The sequence below is a fragment of the Schistocerca americana genome, chromosome 3 (genome assembly GCF_021461395.2).
Source record: "Schistocerca americana isolate TAMUIC-IGC-003095 chromosome 3, iqSchAmer2.1, whole genome shotgun sequence".
In the NCBI taxonomy this organism is placed as follows: Eukaryota; Metazoa; Arthropoda; class Insecta; order Orthoptera; family Acrididae; genus Schistocerca; species Schistocerca americana.
In genome coordinates this window covers 332,225,217-332,242,986 of record NC_060121.1, presented here as the reverse complement: position 1 = coordinate 332,242,986, position 17,770 = coordinate 332,225,217, and positions in this window count along the sequence as shown.

The following is a 17,770-nucleotide window of genomic DNA, read 5'->3' as shown; positions in this document are numbered from 1 at the left end:
TTTAGCGTTCTAACTCCTTGACTACCGCGACCACCAATCCGCAATTATTCAGCTCAGAAGGATGTCAACCCGTGAAAGGTGGCTACACTGAGCCACTGCGCCAGAGATTGCGCCAAAGAGTATTGTTAAGCCGCCTCCACAGTGCTTGGAGAGAGCTCGTAGAAGTCAGTGCCTGTTAAGAACTCGTGGCAGTCAGTGCTTGTCGAGAGCTCGTAGTAGTCAGTGCGTGGGCAGAGCTCGTAGAAGACAGTTCGTGTTGAGATGTGCGAGTGGGCAAGGCTTGTCGAGATGTTGTAGTTAGGAGTGCTTGTTCCATGTTTTATCCAGTTATTTGATGGGAGAGATAGCAGATGTTATTCTAATGAAGATATTGTAACGATCAGAGTGCTTTTCGTCAATATATGAAGGTAAAAAATATTGCGTGTTTTTTCATTATTTCCATGTTTTAAATAATGCGTCATGACAGGTTCAGTCAACAAAGCATCTGGCTTGTGTTCTTGTATTAGAGTGTAATTCTGGTTTTCTTGAGTAATTATGGTATTTTTATTTCCTTTAGTTACTTCAGTATAAATGGTATTTTAAAATTCTTGTCTTGTTGAAGAAGAACCGTGCCAGATGTGCGTTGAGTCATACTACCACATACAGAACAGCTACACTTGTGCTGGGTTTTGTAGGTTTTATAGTTGCTGGGGACTTAATTAATTAATTGTGTTAACGAAAAATTTCATTTCATTCTTTGTTGTTGTTCTTTGCAGTCAGATTGCGTAATAATACTAGTCAGGGCCAACCGATTACGAGACATAGCGTAATCGGACATACAGCTACTAAAAACTAAAAAATATTTTCAATCATATTTAATTAAGCCCCCATGCACCCGGTATTCATAATTCACGGTAACCGAAGAAAACTTCACAAGCCAAGATCGCTAAAAAGCATTTTATTCGAAAACTGGTTTCGACAGAGCTATGGTGACATCATTGCGTCTTATGCTTCTGAATTTTTACAGCATGGTATACGTCAGTGTTACAAGTCGCTTCACAATGCATATGTAAACCTCACTACCAATGAGATCACTACACATCGGCATGTCAAGTGTAGAAGTAATATGTACAAACATAAACATAACACTGATCAGCCAGGATGTTATGACCACCTACTGAATAGCCGGTCTGTCCAACATTGGCACAGACAACAGCGGCGACGCGTCGGGTATGGAGGCAATGAGGCACTGATAGGTCGCTGGGGAGAGTCGGCGGTACATCTGCGCACACAAACACACACACACACACACACACACACACACACACACACACACACGAGTTACCTAATTCCCGTAACTTCCAGGAAGGAGGACGATGAGCTGTGTCGCCACGTTCAATCACATCCCAGACGTGTTGGATCGGTTTCAGACTTGGCGAGTTAGGGAGCCAGCACATCGGTTGGAACTCGTCACTGTGTTTCTCGATCCACTCCATCACACTCCTGGCCTTGTGACATAGCGCATTATCATGCTGAAAAATGTCTCTGGCATCTGGAAACACGATCGTCATCAAGGAGTGTACGCGGTCTGCAACCAGTAATGATACTCCTCTGGACCCATGAATGACCACAAGAATGTTCCCAAGAGCAAAATGGAGCCACCGCCAGTTTGTCTCCGTCCCCAGTACAGGTGTCAAGGAGCTGTTCCCCTGAAGGACGACGGATTCGCGCCCTTCCATAGGCATGATGAAAAAGGTATCGGGATTCATCAGACTACGCAACGCCCTGGCACTGCGCCAACGTCAAGTACCGATGGTTGGCGCTGAGCCAACGTTCAGTGCCGATGGTCACGTGGCCATTTCAGTCATAGTTGCCGATGTCGTGGCGTTAACATTGGCACATCCATGGGTCGTAGGTTGCGGAGGCCCATCGTTAGGAGTGTCTGGTGCACTGTGTCTACAGATACGCTTATACTGTGCTAGCATTAAAGTCTGATGTTAGTTCCGCCACTATTCGCCGCCTGTCCTGTTTTACCAGTCTGCTCAGCCTACGGCGTCCAACATCTGCAATGAGGGGTGGCCGCCCAACAGCACGCACGACCTCTGGACGTGTTTTCACCTTGGTTTCACTACGTGTTGAAGACGCTCACCACAGGACACGTCGAACATCCGACCAATCGTGTAGTTTCCGAAATGCTAGCGCCGGACAACCATGTCATCACAATCTGTCCTCTGTCAAACTCAGATACACTCCTGGAAATTGAAATAAGAACACCGTGAATTCATTGTCCCAGGAAGGGGAAACTTTATTGACACATTCCTGGGGTCAGATACATCACATGATCACACTGACAGAACCACAGGCACATAGACACAGGCAACAGAGCATGCACAATGTCGGCACTAGTACAGTGTATATCCACCTTTCGCAGCAATGCAGGCTGCTATTCTCCCATGGAGACGATCGTAGAGATGCTGGATGTAGTCCTGTGGAACGGCTTGCCATGCCATTTCCACCTGGCGCCTCAGTTGGACCAGCGTTCGTGCTGGACGTGCAGACCGCGTGAGACGACGCTTCATCCAGTCCCAAACATGCTCAATGGGGGACAGATCCGGAGATCTTGCTGGCCAGGGTAGTTGACTTACACCTTCTAGAGCACGTTGGGTGGCACGGGATACATGCGGACGTGCATTGTCCTGTTGGAACAGCAAGTTCCCTTGCCGGTCTAGGAATGGTAGAACGATGGGTTCGATGACGGTTTGGATGTACCGTGCACAATTCAGTGTCCCCTCGACGATCACCAGTGGTGTACGGCCAGTGTAGGAGATCGCTCCTCACACCATGATGCCGGGTGTTGGCCCTGTGTGCCTCGGTCGTATGCAGTCCTGATTGTGGCGCTCACCTGCACGGCGCCAAACACGCATACGACCATCATTGGCACCAAGGCAGGAGCGACTCTCATCGCTGAAGACGACACGTCTCCATTCGTCCCTCCATTCACGCCTGTCGCGACACCACTGGAGGCGGGCTGCACGATGTTGGGGCGTGAGCGGAAGACGGCCTAACGGTGTGCGGGACCGTAGCCCAGCTTCATGGAGACGGTTGCGAATGGTCCTCGCCGATACTCCAGGAGCAACAGTGTCCCTAATTTGCTGGCACTGCGTAGGATCCTACGGTCTTGGCGTGCATCCGTGCGTCGCTGCGGTCCGGTCCCAGGTCGACGGGCACGTGCACCTTCCGCCGACCACTGGAGACAACATCGATGTACTGTGGAGACCTCACGCCCCACGTGTTGAGCAATTCGGCGGTACGTCCACCCGGCCTCCCGCATGCCCACTATACGCCCTCGCTCAAAGTCCGTCAACTGCACATACGGTTCACGTCCACGCTGTCGCGGCATGCTACCAGTGTTAAAGACTGCGATGGAGCTCCGTATGCCACGGCAAACTGGCTGACGCTGACGGCGGCGGCGCACAAATGCTGCGCAGCTAGCGCCATTCGACGGCCAACACCGCGGTTCCTGGTGTGTCCGCTGTGCCGTGCGTGTGATCATTGCTTGTACAGCCCTCTCGCAGTGTCCGGAGCAAGTATGGTGGGTCTGACACACCGGTGTCAATGTGTTCTTTTTTCCATTTCCAGGAGTGTGGATACCGCGCCTTCCCCGTTCTACACACAGACAGCATGCTCACTAACTAGATGCACCTTGAGTGTGTCTGACTAGAAGTCATTCCTCGCCAGGTGACACTACTATTGCCTGGACGGGTTTATGTCGATAGTAGGTCGGTGGTCATAAAGCTCTGGCTGATCAGTGTAATTGGCGCTGATTGCAAGTTTTCGTGTTCGCCACCAGATGGCAACACGAACACTTACAGACGACGCAATGTAGCTATGTTATTATTTATTTTTATGTTTGGCATGCCGGTCTGTAGTGATTTTCGTGGTAGTTGGGTGTACATATGCAATGTGAAGCGACTTCTAACATTGACGGATAGTACGTTGTAAAAATTCAAAAGCGTAATATCCAATGATGACAGTATAGCTCTGGCGAAACCGGTTATCCAATAAAACGCATTTTTTAGCGATCTTGGTTTGTGAAGTTTTCTTTAGTTACAACACATTGCAGATCGGGCCCAGACTGACCATGTGAGGAATATATATACATAATTTGTAAACACAGTTAGCACAAGATCCAAATCTACTTGAAACACTTCATAGTGATGTGCTGCTGGGAGGTTACAATAGCAAAATCGCAGTCTTAAATTAATAAATACGTTTAATAACAGGTTAGACGGACGGTTTTGGTATTTCTGAAATTTTTGTTTATCAGATTTTGTGAGTCGGAGATTGAACAGAAGCGCAGATTTTGCCTAAACATACGCGTAGATTCCCAAAAAACTAGCCTCGCTGGCAGGTGTAGCAAGCCAGCAGTCATCAATCCGCTGACGCTCCCTGTCTGGTAAGCAAGCGCGGTTTAAGATATACGATCGTATCATTTGTAGAGTACCGACTGTTTCTAAGTATATCGGGTCTTTAATTCTTACTGTGCTTCGTAGGTGTGGTGCACACTATTGGTTCAATGGAAGGACAAAAAGACGCCAGCTTTGTCGAGCGGATGCTCGGAAAGCATTCTTTACACCGAAACAAACATAAGCGAACGTAAAACGATAGAGGATTCTAGGCGCAAGTAAGCAAACGATATTCGGTTTGCATTCTCTTGTGTTCGCTCGTGTTCCCTTGGTTGTGGGTCTTTTAACGAACCGCCAAAGGAAGTTCGCGTCCTCTCTGCTTCGGCGGTAGCAGTAGGGAAAGCTTTCGTTTGCTATTTTGTTTACTTTTCTTGTTGTTGACATGAGTGCTGGAGCGGTACGATGAGCATTCCATGACATTTTTCGCGTGCAGCCTGATGATGTCGATATGTTGCCACGATATTTCGGATGAGCATTCAGCAGTCTTAAGGTCAATTTACAATGTAAATTCCGGCTACAAGCCTGCAACCTCATGGAATACTCATTATACCGGGGAAACTTCAAGAATCACATCTGTTGCGAGGAGAATGTAACGTTGCTTATAGAAAAATATACATATCATACGTCCTTCTGAGACCGAAGAGAGCCACAGCACAAATGCTGAAGGAAAACAAATACATATGATTGGCACGGAATTACCGAAGTACTGAAAGGTGCTATTAGGGAAGTGAGGAAGATGGTAAATTCATTAGATGCTTGCATCAGTTGGAGACAGAGTGAATAAGTGCAAGTTGTGTAATTCTTTTTATTAAAACAAAAAGACACAGTAAATTTCCCTGAAAGTAAACGAGAATGGAGCTACTGTGCTGATTAAAATGAAAAGGATACAAAAGATGTGATCATTCTTATTGCTTACGTTCATGGAGCCCTATATTTCACTTTTATGTTAGAGACTTTTTATGATGAATAAAAATGATTTACTCGGTTTCCTGCTATCACCCCTTTAACAAACTATATAGGATAATACATTTGTCTTTGTAATATACACTCCTGGAAATGGAAAAAAGAACACATTGACACCGGTGTGTCAGACCCACCATACTTGCTCCGGACACTGCGAGAGGGCTGCACAAGCAATGATCACACGCACGGCACAGCGGACACACCAGGAACCGCGGTGTTGGCCGTCGAATGGCGCTAGCTGCGCAGCATTTGTGCGCCGCCGCCGTCAGTGTCAGCCAGTTTGCCGTGGCATACGGAGCTCCATCGCAGTCTTTAACACTGGTAGCATGCCGCGACAGCGTGGACGTGAACCGTATGTGCAGTTGACGGACTTTGAGCGAGGGCGTATAGTGGGCATGCGGGAGGCCGGGTGGACGTACCGCCGAATTGCTCAACACGTGGGGCGTGAGGTCTCCACAGTACATCGATGTTGTCGCCAGTGGTCGGCGGAAGGTGCACGTGCCCGTCGACCTGGGACCGGACCGCAGCGACGCACGGATGCACGCCAAGACCGTAGGATCCTACGCAGTGCCGTAGGGGACCGCACCGCCACTTCCCAGCAAATTAGGGACACTGTTGCTCCTGGGGTATCGGCGAGGACCATTCGCAACCGTCTCCATGAAGCTGGGCTACGGTCCCGCACACCGTTAGGGCGTCTTCCGCTCACGCCCCACCGAATGGAGACGTGTCGTCTTCAGCGATGAGAGTCGCTTCTGCCTTGGTGCCAATGATGGTCGTATGCGTGTTTGGCGCCGTGCAGGTGAGCGCCACAATCAGGACTGCATACGACCGAGGCACACAGGGCCAACACCCGGCATTATGGTGTGGGGAGCGATCTCCTACACTGGCCGTACACCACTGGTGATCGTCGAGGGGACACTGAATAGTGCACGGTACATCCAAACCGTCATCGAACCCATCGTTCTACCATTCCTAGACCGGCAAGGGAACTTGCTGTTCCAACAGGACAATGCACGTCCGCATGTATCCCGTGCCACCCAACGTGCTCTAGAAGGTGTACGTCAACTACCCTGGCCAGCAAGATCTCCGGATCTGTCCCCCATTGAGCATGTTTGGGACTGGATGAAGCGTCGTCTCACGCGGTCTGCACGTCCAGCACGAACGCTGGTCCAACTGAGGCGCCAGGTGGAAATGGCATGGCAAGCCGTTCCACAGGACTACATCCAGCATCTCTACGATGGGAGAATAGCAGCCTGCATTGCTGCGAAAGGTGGATATACACTGTACTAGTGCCGACATTGTGCATGCTCTGTCGCCCGTGTCTATGTGCCTGTGGTTCTGTCAGTGTGATCATGTGATGTATCTGACCCCAGGAATGTGTCAATAAAGTTTCCCCTTCCTGGGACAATGAATTCACGGTGTCTTATTTCAATTTCCAGGAGTGTATTTAGGTGATTGACATTGCAAGATCACAGGTAAATGTAAGCGCGAGATAACCCATTGGAAATGTGAAATGCTGGTTCATTAATAAACATTGCAACGGCCAGAATGTTGACTGCAAGCCTGGAAATGTGCATGCATTGTGTTGTACAGGTGCCGGATGCCAGTGTGTGGGAAGGAGTTCCGTGCCTGTTGCGCTTGGTCGGTCAATACATGGACTGTTAATGCTGTGTGTAGATGATACTGGAGTTGTCGTCCGATGATGCCCCGTATGTGCTCGATTGGAGACAGATTGGTTAATCGAGCAGGCCAAACCAACATGTCGCCACTATGTAGAGCAAGTTGGAGTACAACAGCCGTATGTAGGTTCAAATGGCTCTAAGCACTATGGGACTTAACATCTGAGGTCATCAGTCCCCTAGACTTAGTACTACTTAAACCAAACTAACCTAAGGACAATACAGACATCCATGGCAGAGGCAGGATTCGAACCTGCGATCGTAGCAGCAGCGAGGTTCCGGACTGAAGCGCCCAGAACCGCTCGGCCACAGAGGCCGACGGCATGTAGACGAACGTTATCCTGTAGGAAAATACGCCCTGGAATGCTGTTTGTGAATGGCAGCACAACAGTTAGAATCACCTGACTGACGTACAGTTTTGCACTCAGGATGAATGGGATAACCACGAGAGTGCTCCTGCTATTATACCAAATTGTACTCTAACTCCAGGTGTAGGTCCATGGTGTCTAGCACGCAGACAGGTTGGTTGCAGGCCGTCAACTGGCCTCCTCCTAACAAACACACGGCCATCACTGGCACTGAGGCAGAACCAGCTTTCATCAGAAGACACAACAGACCTCCACCCTGCCCTCCAATGAGCTCTCGATTGACACCGCTGAAGTCGCAAATGGTGGTGGTTTGGGGTCAGTGGAATGTACACTACACGGGGTATAACTCGGAGCTGTGCTTGAAATAACCGATTTGTAACAGTGTGTTGTGTCACTGTGGTGCCAGCTGCTGCTCAGATTGCTGCTGCAGATGCAGTACGATGTGCCAGAGCCGTGCGTGCGCCGAACACGATGGTCTTCCCTCGCGGTAGTGCCACGCGGCCGTCCGGAACCCGATCTTCTTGCGACCGTACATTGTCGTGACCACCGCTGCCAGCACTCACGTACAGTGGCTACATTCCTGCCAAGTCTTTCTGCGGTATCGCACAAAGATCCTCTAGCTTCTCGTAATCCTATTACACGACCTCCTTCAAACTCAGTGAGGTGTTAGCAACGTCATCTTTCTCATCTTGAAGGCATTCTAGAAAAACATCAACAGACCACGTCGTCTCAAAGGTAACTAACGCTCACGACCGTTACAGCGTTTATTTATAGCAAACCTGATTTGCATCGCTATTAGCGCCACTCTTATGCGACTGGCGCGAAATTTGAATACACGTCATCTTTCAGATGTAGAAACACGCCTGCCAACTTTCGTTTACGTCGCACAGCTCCAAACTGGTTTTGCGATTTCCATCACTGTATTGCAATTGTTGGGCTGGCAGTATCTCATGTGTGCGTGTATATTTCCTGTGTAGTCGGTCATTTTCTATTCATCAGATATTATTACAGCCTGCTTTTCCAAAATAAGTCACGTTTTTTACCATAACATCACATTAAAAGCATCCCTTGCACTACATAGCGATGACGTTACTGCAGTTGGCCAGCCGCATTACGTATACGCCGACTCACTGTTTCTCGACTGCTGGAGCGTTGTCAGCGACGAAGCTAAAAACGTGGTGACAATGCCCAGGTGCACTCAACTGTGCGAGCGCGCAACTTAAGATGTTCAAAATAAGGCTATGCCGAAAACGGCAGTATGCTTACATACAAACCTGTCCCTTTTTCTGTTGAAGATCTTTCATACTTTCCTCAGCTATTATTAGTAGCACTTCCCTTTAGTACCTTCTTTGTCCACTTGATTTTTAACGTTTTTCGATACCGCCCCAATTGAAATACTTACAGTTTCTTCTTCAAATAATCGATTTAGCGCCTATCATTTCCATGCATTGCTATGCTCCAGACGTACACTTTCAGAAACGACTAATTTGATCCGCTTTTGACTAAGTTTTGTTGTGTGCTTTTGTAACATTGATGACTCTTGCCTCCAGTTTTCCCATGTTATGATCAGTATTTTGTACAATTTTGCGCGTAATTTGATTTATAACGATAAAATGCCATATATTAATTGTGCTTGGAAATGGCGTAATACCGAAATTGCTAATGCACGTAATAAATTGTAGACAGCCATTATGGGACTAGACGTCTTTCAGACACTATGTGCAGGCTGTGGGCCCATTCCACTGTAAGTTAACCACATCGACTGTGATCCCTAGGGCGATAACAACATCTACGTGCGAGCACAGACAGTACATGGTGCATCAAAAAGAATCACCCGATTTGGCTCGTCTGTATTTCTGTAACTAATAAACTCAGAAAATGAATTTTGTTTTTTTTGCTGAACGAGAATTTCGAGAAGTTTTTTTTTCATACCTTTTCATAGGTGTTCAAGATGCCCCCTTGAGACGCACAGCGTATGTCAATGCCGTATTCAAATTGTTCCCACAATGCAGCAAGCATTGTTGTTGGTAACAGAGGCACATAAACAGAGTCCTTTATAACCACATACAGTCAGGTCCTGTGACCTTGGAGGCCAGTAATGTAAGGCTGAATCATTGGGTCCAGTGCGACCGAGCCATTGTTCAGTAATTCTTTGATTTAAAAATTCCCGCACTTCCAGATGCCAGTGTGCTACCTAGAGGGAACCATGTAAAACTCAAGCGTTTGCTCTTTCCTACAGTAAGCTGTTCACACACATATCTCAAATAACATGATTTTTTAAATCCGATGATTATTTTTGATACACCCTGCATTTTTAAAAAAGAATCTCCTCATTAGCATAAGACCGTATCGTATTTGCTACGCGGCGTAGTCTCAGCTGCTAGATTGTCCACAAGCGACGGTGTGACGAAGTTTGTTTTGCAACGGCCTCCATAGTCACTCGACATGGAGGTATATGACTATTTTCTTTGTTGGTCAATGACGGATCCAGTGTCTACGTTAGCATTTGCCCTACCTGCATCGAGAAACAGGATTGAAATAAATGTCGGAGACAGTTATTCCAGACAAGATGATAAGGTGTGCGAGGAACTTGTGCCATATAAAAAAAATGCTCAAATTAAACACTTGGAGGAGAAATTAATAACTGAAAAATGCAATCAAAACCTTTTCAAATTCTGGAAAAGTTAAGCATAGGATCACTGTGTACTTATATCACATTTCATCAAGATTTTACGTTACATGACTCCTTTATGAATGCTTATAAGTATTAAATAGATGTAAAGCTCTGATTTTCTTTTTGGAACACAGGGTAGCTCAGTGATTTAAGGCTGGATTTCTACCCATGAGGAACCTGGTTCTGTGTCTGCTGGTTGCATGTGAGGTCGCCTTAGTTACCCCATCATGCGATGGTCGACATAAAGCCTTCACTACATTAGGGTTAATTCCCTCGCTTGCCTTTCCACATTGGACAAGTAGTAGTGTCATCGGAACCTTTTACGAGAGATGGGCACTGTACCCACTAAGAAAATATTACTGTAGGGAGGAAGTCCAGTTGTAAAACCGACTGGTTTCATTTAAGAGTCTAGTATCCTTTTAGAACACGTTGCTGGTTTCATTTAAGAGTCTAGTATCCTTCTAGAACGCGTTACTACCTAGATCGCAAGTTTTGTTACAGTTTCAGCTAGTTCAGTGACCATTTTCAGATTCGTAGTCACACCTTAGATGTTGTGTAGAGTGCAATGTCTAACATGTTGCAAGTTCTGTGATTAAGGATCTCAAGATTGCCATTGAACTGATTGAAACTGGTTATCTAAGTAACAAAGCTTGCGAATTAGGCAATAAAGTGTTCTAAAATGATACTAGACTCTCAAATATAGAAGATCGACTCCTGCTTCACTGATGATTTCAGGTAATCGTCAGATTTCATTTATGTCATTAAGAAATGTTCCTTTTCCGCAGTGATTTCCGTCTTACGGAGCATCAAATGGTTCAAATGGCTCTAAGCATTATGGGACTTAACATCTGAGGTCATCAGTCCCCTAGACTAGAACTACTTAAACTTAAGTAACCTAAGAACATCACACACAGCCATGCCAGAGACAGGATTCGAACCTGCAGCGCGGTTCCGGACTGAAGCGCTGGAACCGCTCGGCCACGGCGGTCGACCACGGAGCATCACATCTTGTAATTTTTGCTTATTTTCGAAGGGCCTCGTTGCGTCAAGAGCTCTAACTACTAACAAGCTTGTTATCAGGTTGTTGTCAGTCAGTAGCCACAGTTGGGGATATGTACCTTACATTCATTTATTGCATGTATTTTACGTAGCAAACTAACACTGCGGCGTAGATTTGAATAGTAAGCACTCTTTACTTTATTACAAGTCGCACATTTCTAAATATGTAGTTATATTTTTAACAAAAAATGACTCTTCTGTACTGTCTACTCAACTGCCTCCGATCCAGAACGCTTTTTCTCTCCTGTTCTCGGAAAGGAGCGCTAGACGAATCAGAGAGATTCTATGTGGCGTAAACTCGACGTATTTTTGTCATACTTGACAACTTTACAGATACAGTTTTTTGTTCTCTTAGAAAACTTTTTCTTTAATTTAATTTTTTTATTCTGTGGCCCAACACGAGGTTTATGTTTCACACTGCATGTCAGTTGCACCTTGAAGAGAATTTCTGTCGTATATGGTATTGCATTGCCAGGAATCAGTAGTGGAATGCATGGAGCTCTGGGGACCGACGCTTGATGCTGGGGTAGACAACTGACTCATCGTAAATAAATGTAACGTATTGCGCGTAAGGAGATAGAAAGAAAATTAAAAAGGAACTACGACTTGAAAGTAGCTGTAGGAAAAGCTGATGCCAGGCTGTAATTTGTCGAAAGAATCTTAAGGAAATGTAACTCATCCGCGTAAGAACCGGCTTACAAAACACGTGTTCGATTGACACTTGAGTATTGGTCCCGGCTGATGATCCATACCAAATAGGATTAATGGAAAAGATACGGAAAATCAAAGTAAGTGGAATTCGTTCAGTACACGCGAGAGCGTTGTGATGATGGTTGTGGCAGACGCTACGAGAATGCCCTGTGCATCACGGAGAGTTTTACAGTTGAAATTCCAAGAACATATTTTCCAAGAAGACTCTGTCAACACATCACTTTCTTCTTCCTACATATTGCGAAGAAATCAGTTATATTGGAGCTCATACGGTAGTCGCTCTTCCCAGTACTCTACGCCACTCAGTACAATGTGGCTTTCGGAGTATAGTTGCAGACTTCGTTAGTATTGTGTAAAGTACCCGCCACTAGAGGATTAAAGACTCAATTTTTTCTCGAATATAACTGTGCCATGCTTGGAGTAACAATTTTCCTTCCCGCAAACCATCCGCGAGTGTGACTGTAAAAGCGCGCGAAATGATTTTGATTGACGCAATAAGCCGTTCATGGCTTGCAGAGTACAAACGAAGTGCTACGGAGAACACTCGAGGTGACCGTATTTTGCTTTCACCAACGAGTTCATTAGCGATGTATTTGTCACACGCGGATTTTAGACGGTAGGAAAAGCTTACGCAACTTCTATCCGTGCCTCAGATGCACAGCAGCAAAAGAAACTGAAAGCCGAACAGAGTTAGGAGATTGGGCTGTGAGTCACACCACCAAAACTCTTAATCCTCCTAGCTATAAAAGCACGCACGTCATGACCATATACGAGTTTCGACAGATAAAGTCACTTGCTCCAGCATTCGTGACTAGTCCCCGCCAGGGTCACCAGAAGTCCATGTACAGCCCACGGATTTAAATTGCCACAGAAGCAGGCAGTGCTACCGTTCCGCTTTCAAATTTTCTCTGTCTGTTTGTGACACCTTTCACATAGACGTTTCAGTAGTTTTATGAAAGAAACAGTTCCTTTTGTAGATTAATGTAAAATCCAACTGCAAGTTTTTCAAGTGAATGAAGTGATTTGCAAAAGAATTGCAGTGTCAGGCTTCCTGTGGAAAAGTTATAGCCTCTTTCTGTGCATGTACGAGGACCAGTCAAAAAGTAATGCCTCTTTCTTTTCTCCTTAAATAATATTTTAATACGGCAGTATGCCGTCTTAGGCAATTTATAACACTTAAAACCCTTGAAGTGTAAATGTAACACTGTAAATAAACAACAGTCGAATGGCGGTACTGACTTTATAGAAGTAAAGGTCCTTAAACAAAGTTTGTTAAGTGAAAAATGTTCAATTTGGTGCTATTCCACAAAGCTTCTTCTCCAATCCAGAGCAGTAGTAACTTTCTCCGTGAACTGATACGAGTACTGCAGTCGTTTGCAAAATGATCGACACCAATGTTCGTCTTAGACAGGGTTCTGTGATAGAATTTTTGAATTCAGGAGGTGAAATGCCCGTTCGCATTCATGAAAGACTGAACAAGTGTTACGGTGATGCAACAGTGGGTTCGTCGCTCTAACGAAGCTGAAGGGTAACCACCGTTGGCTGACGAAACTAGAAGCGGCAGGGCGGTGACTGGAGTGACTCTATACAACATTCAGCGAGTAGATTATCTACGATAACATCATTCGGGGTGACCGCTGAATGACTGTAGATGATTTGTCTCGCATTACCTCCCTTAATAAAAGCAGTGTGAAGACGATTATTCAACAACTGGAATACTTAAAGGTTTGAACAAAAAGAGACAAGGAAAACAATTGCCTCCCAATTATTACAGCGATTCGATTTGGAGGAGAGGAGTTTCTGGGGAAAAAATGTGACCGGAGACGAAACATGGCTTCATCTTTTTGAGCCAGAATCAAAGAGGCAGTGAATGGAGCGGCATCGCACAAACTCACCGAAGAAGAAAAACTTCAAAACTGTGCGATCGGCAGGGAAGTATGGCTACAGTTATGGGACGCAGAGGATGTGATTGTGGCTGATTTTTTGGAGCTGGGATGCACATCAGAACCCTCAAGCAGCTCAGCGAGTTCGCTGTGGCTGACTCTCTTCTTTTCCATGACAATGGAAGATCACACGCCAGTCGTCACACCACTGAAGAGATCACTAAAATTTGGAGGGAGATCTTGTCTCATCCCCATATACAGCCTTGACCTGCCACCTTCAGACTTTCATCTGATCAGGCCGCTAAAAGAAGCTCATCGTGGCATTCACATTGCAGTTGAGCAGACCGTGAAAACGTCCGTGCGTCGATGGCTTCGGAAGCAGGACCGTGCCTTTTACCACACTGGAATATCCTTGTTAAAAGATGGACCAAAACTTGTAAATAGGGAGATTATATTGAAAGGTCATAGATTAATCGTCAAGGTGGTTTTCAACTTATGTAGTAGCATCTTAAGTTCTTATCAAATAAAAAAAGGGTGAGTGAACGGGAATTGCGTTTTTTCTGTCCCCTGTAGCACTGCAGCAGAGAGATACGGAGGGAGTGACGAGATAGGCCTCCGCCACGAGCGCAGATACACAGAGGGCGCAGACAATTTAAGAATTAACTGGGAGAGGAACGCCAGCTCTCACAACCCCCGTGTTGTCCGTCCCCGGTAGCTGAGTAGTCAGCGCGACGAATGTCACACCTAACGGCCCGGGTTCGATTCCCGGCTGGATCAGAGATTTTCTCCGCACAGGGACTGGGTGTTGTGTTGGCCCGGGTTCGATTCCCGGCTGGGTCGGAGATTTTCTCCGCTCAGGGACTGGGCGTTGTGTTGTCCTGATCATCATCATTTCATCCCCATCGACACGCAAGTCGCCGAAGTGGCGTCAACTCGAAAGACTTGCACCAGGCGAACAGTCTACTCGACGGGAGCCCCCAGACACACGGCATTTACTCTCGTGTTCATCCTATGCGATGGAAGCGCTCCCGAGCTCCGCGCATTAAAGATCGCTGTTATCACGTTACTCCAGTACTATTCGCCCACTCAAAAAGAAAAAGAAAAAAAGGCTACTCGCGTATAGACAGCCATCGCTAACATGGTTTATGTGGCATTAGTGCGCTTGGTTCACAGAGCTGCCACGTACATAGCTCTCTCTTTTGAAGGTAATCCTTCGGAATTTTAAAAGTAATCGTCTCGGTGATGCACAACGCCTCACTCATAGCGCCTACCGCTGGCGTTTGATTAGCATTTCGGGAGGCACTTGCACTTACTAGACAGACTAGTAACAAAACACACCTCTCTTCTTTGGACCTTTTCTATTAATCCTACCGAGTAAAAGTCATAGAGCGCAAAGTAGTCGAAAAAGGGCTTAGCATGACACTTATTTCATGGACTACCTGCATTTCATTAGAAATCTCATCCTGGCATCTGCTGTTCCAGTAATTAGTTCTACATCGTCATTTCGCTTTAGGAAGCTCCGGCCAGCTGCTACCATATACTTTACGGTTGTTACTGTTTCCAGAGATTGATCACCAGCAGTGTAATTGAACAGTAATTACTCTTTCCGTCTCTTTATGCCTAACAATTTTCATTTATTTATTTTGCTTGTTAATTACGATTCCCTGCACCAGCTGTCGATTTTCTTCAGATCTTACAGCATTTCGCTACCGTTATCTGACGTTGCGACTTTTCTATGTGCAACAGCATCATCCGCAAACAGCCTCACGGAACTTACGATAGTATCCACCAGATCATGTACATACGTCGTGACCAGCAACGGCTCTACAACACTACCTCAGTGCTCCCGAACTTACTACACACATCAAAAAAAGTTTTGCGTCACCCCGGTTCCCAGAACTCCTGAAGATAACCGTTGACTGTGGATATTGTATCACAGACACAGTCCCTTTGACTGTTCAGAGATGTCACTAAACCCGCCCAAAGATGTAAACAACGACGCATGAGCAGCGCGTATTAGACCGAGAGGGTTCGACAGCCGATCAGTTCCAGTCATTCCACCAAGAAGCTGGTACACGGCTCGTGTTGTCTGTAGTTCAACCATCCCTAGACGTTCAGTACCGCGGTTCGATAGCGTCTGCATTGCTACTTTGTGCCAGGAAGGGCTCACAACAAGGGAAGAAGGAAGGCATGCATCAATGCAAGAGGACGTGCTACTAGATAATAGAGGTACCGGTGTTTACAGCAATCTGGACCACCACCTATGAAGGTCTCGCTGTATGGTGGTACAACATGCAATGTGTGGTTTTCATGTGCAACAAAAAGGGCGGGAATGATGTTTGTGTTGATCTCTATTCCAATTTTCTGTACAGTTTCCAGAACTCTCGGAACCAAGGTGATGCAAAACTTTTTTTGATATGTGTATTTCACACGCCGATTTTAGCCCATTAAGAACGATGTCGCCAGTTCTGTCTGCTAAGAAAACCGGAATCTAGTTACAAATCTAGGCCGACATTTAGTAAACTCAAATTTTAGTCCTTTATGCATTTGTGTGCAGCTGAAACAATTATGACGGGAGTAACTGAGAAGATTTATATTTAAATTCGTCTTGAGTAACCATATTGTCTTTCCCCGATGCACTTCACTGTTCTGCTAACTAGCAATTAGTGTTCTGCTAACTTACATTCTACATAGATGAGTAACAGTTCTACTCTCTCTTAGTTGGTGTACATTGTGCCCACACCCATGCTACCAGTTACAGCCCTAGTCCCCATACCCTTTCCTTAGACTAAAGCTCCAATACCAGACCAAATCTTCCACAATCTGTCTTTCCTGTTCCACCTTCCATATATACATTCCATTTCCCAGCGCAAAATCAATTCGCAATGACCCATTTATGTGTGTTGTCCTATTGCACCACGTCCTTCCATCCTTCCTTCCTTCCTTCCCACGCAGCATTTACGGGAGGTCTGCCTTTATTGCACTTCCAGAAGCACCACCATCATCTTAGCACCAGTCACACCAGCGCCATCTACGTTTTGCAGTAAATCGTAAAAATAAATTATGTTATTCTGTTTTAATTATATTATTAAATCTTTTTATCTGTAAAATTACATGTAAAAAAATTTTAAGGTAATTAGCTGAAGAGCAACAATATAGTTGCTGCTGGCCGCCCTCCCCTCGTGGGGAGAATGAAACGATTAATAAAGAAAAGAAGAAAGAAACGATTAATAAAGAAAAAAGACTAGCCGTAGCCCCACTCTGTTTGTCCAGCCTGTCACCCAGGGAGCCGTACGTACGACGACTAATGCTACGAAGCTATTTACGAGTTGGTAGTTACTTCTTGCTTGACTTGTTTGCGTATTCTGTCGACGAGTTGGCTATTCTTTGGCTTTAAACAAGGGCGTACCGAGCAAGAGGCATGGGAGATCTACTCCCGCTCCCACTTCCCCCGGTAGTAAATCTTCCTGAACCGAACTCACATCCTATCGCGTCAGACAGACAAACAGACATATATATTAGTTCAATTTCGCTTTGAAGAAAAGTAGAACATGCAATGGGTATTAACCCCAGAGCAATTTGTCGTGAAATGTCAAAACTGATACGTCATTCGCCGCGAAACTAATGTGAATTACCCCCCCCCCTCCCCCTCCCCGTGAGTACACTGCTACTTTAAATGTGGTTTGAATTAGATTCAGTAAAATGTGTTGCCCAGACTGCTCCATAATAGGTTCCTCAGAGGGCATCTTTCCGTAGACACTTGATGCATGGTACGGATTCCGAATTCCAGCTGAGTGAAAACACGTGTGATGTCATTTTACGACCTAAGCCGCGACTCAACTTTGAAGATAGTGGTTTTAGCTACGGAAATGTTATTGAATCGCTTTTTAAGTCCTGTTTTTTTAGATTAACACGAGGGCAGCGGCTATTTTTACCTGCAGATTTGCCCTCCATTTTAACTGAGAATGAGACATTGCCCTATATTTTA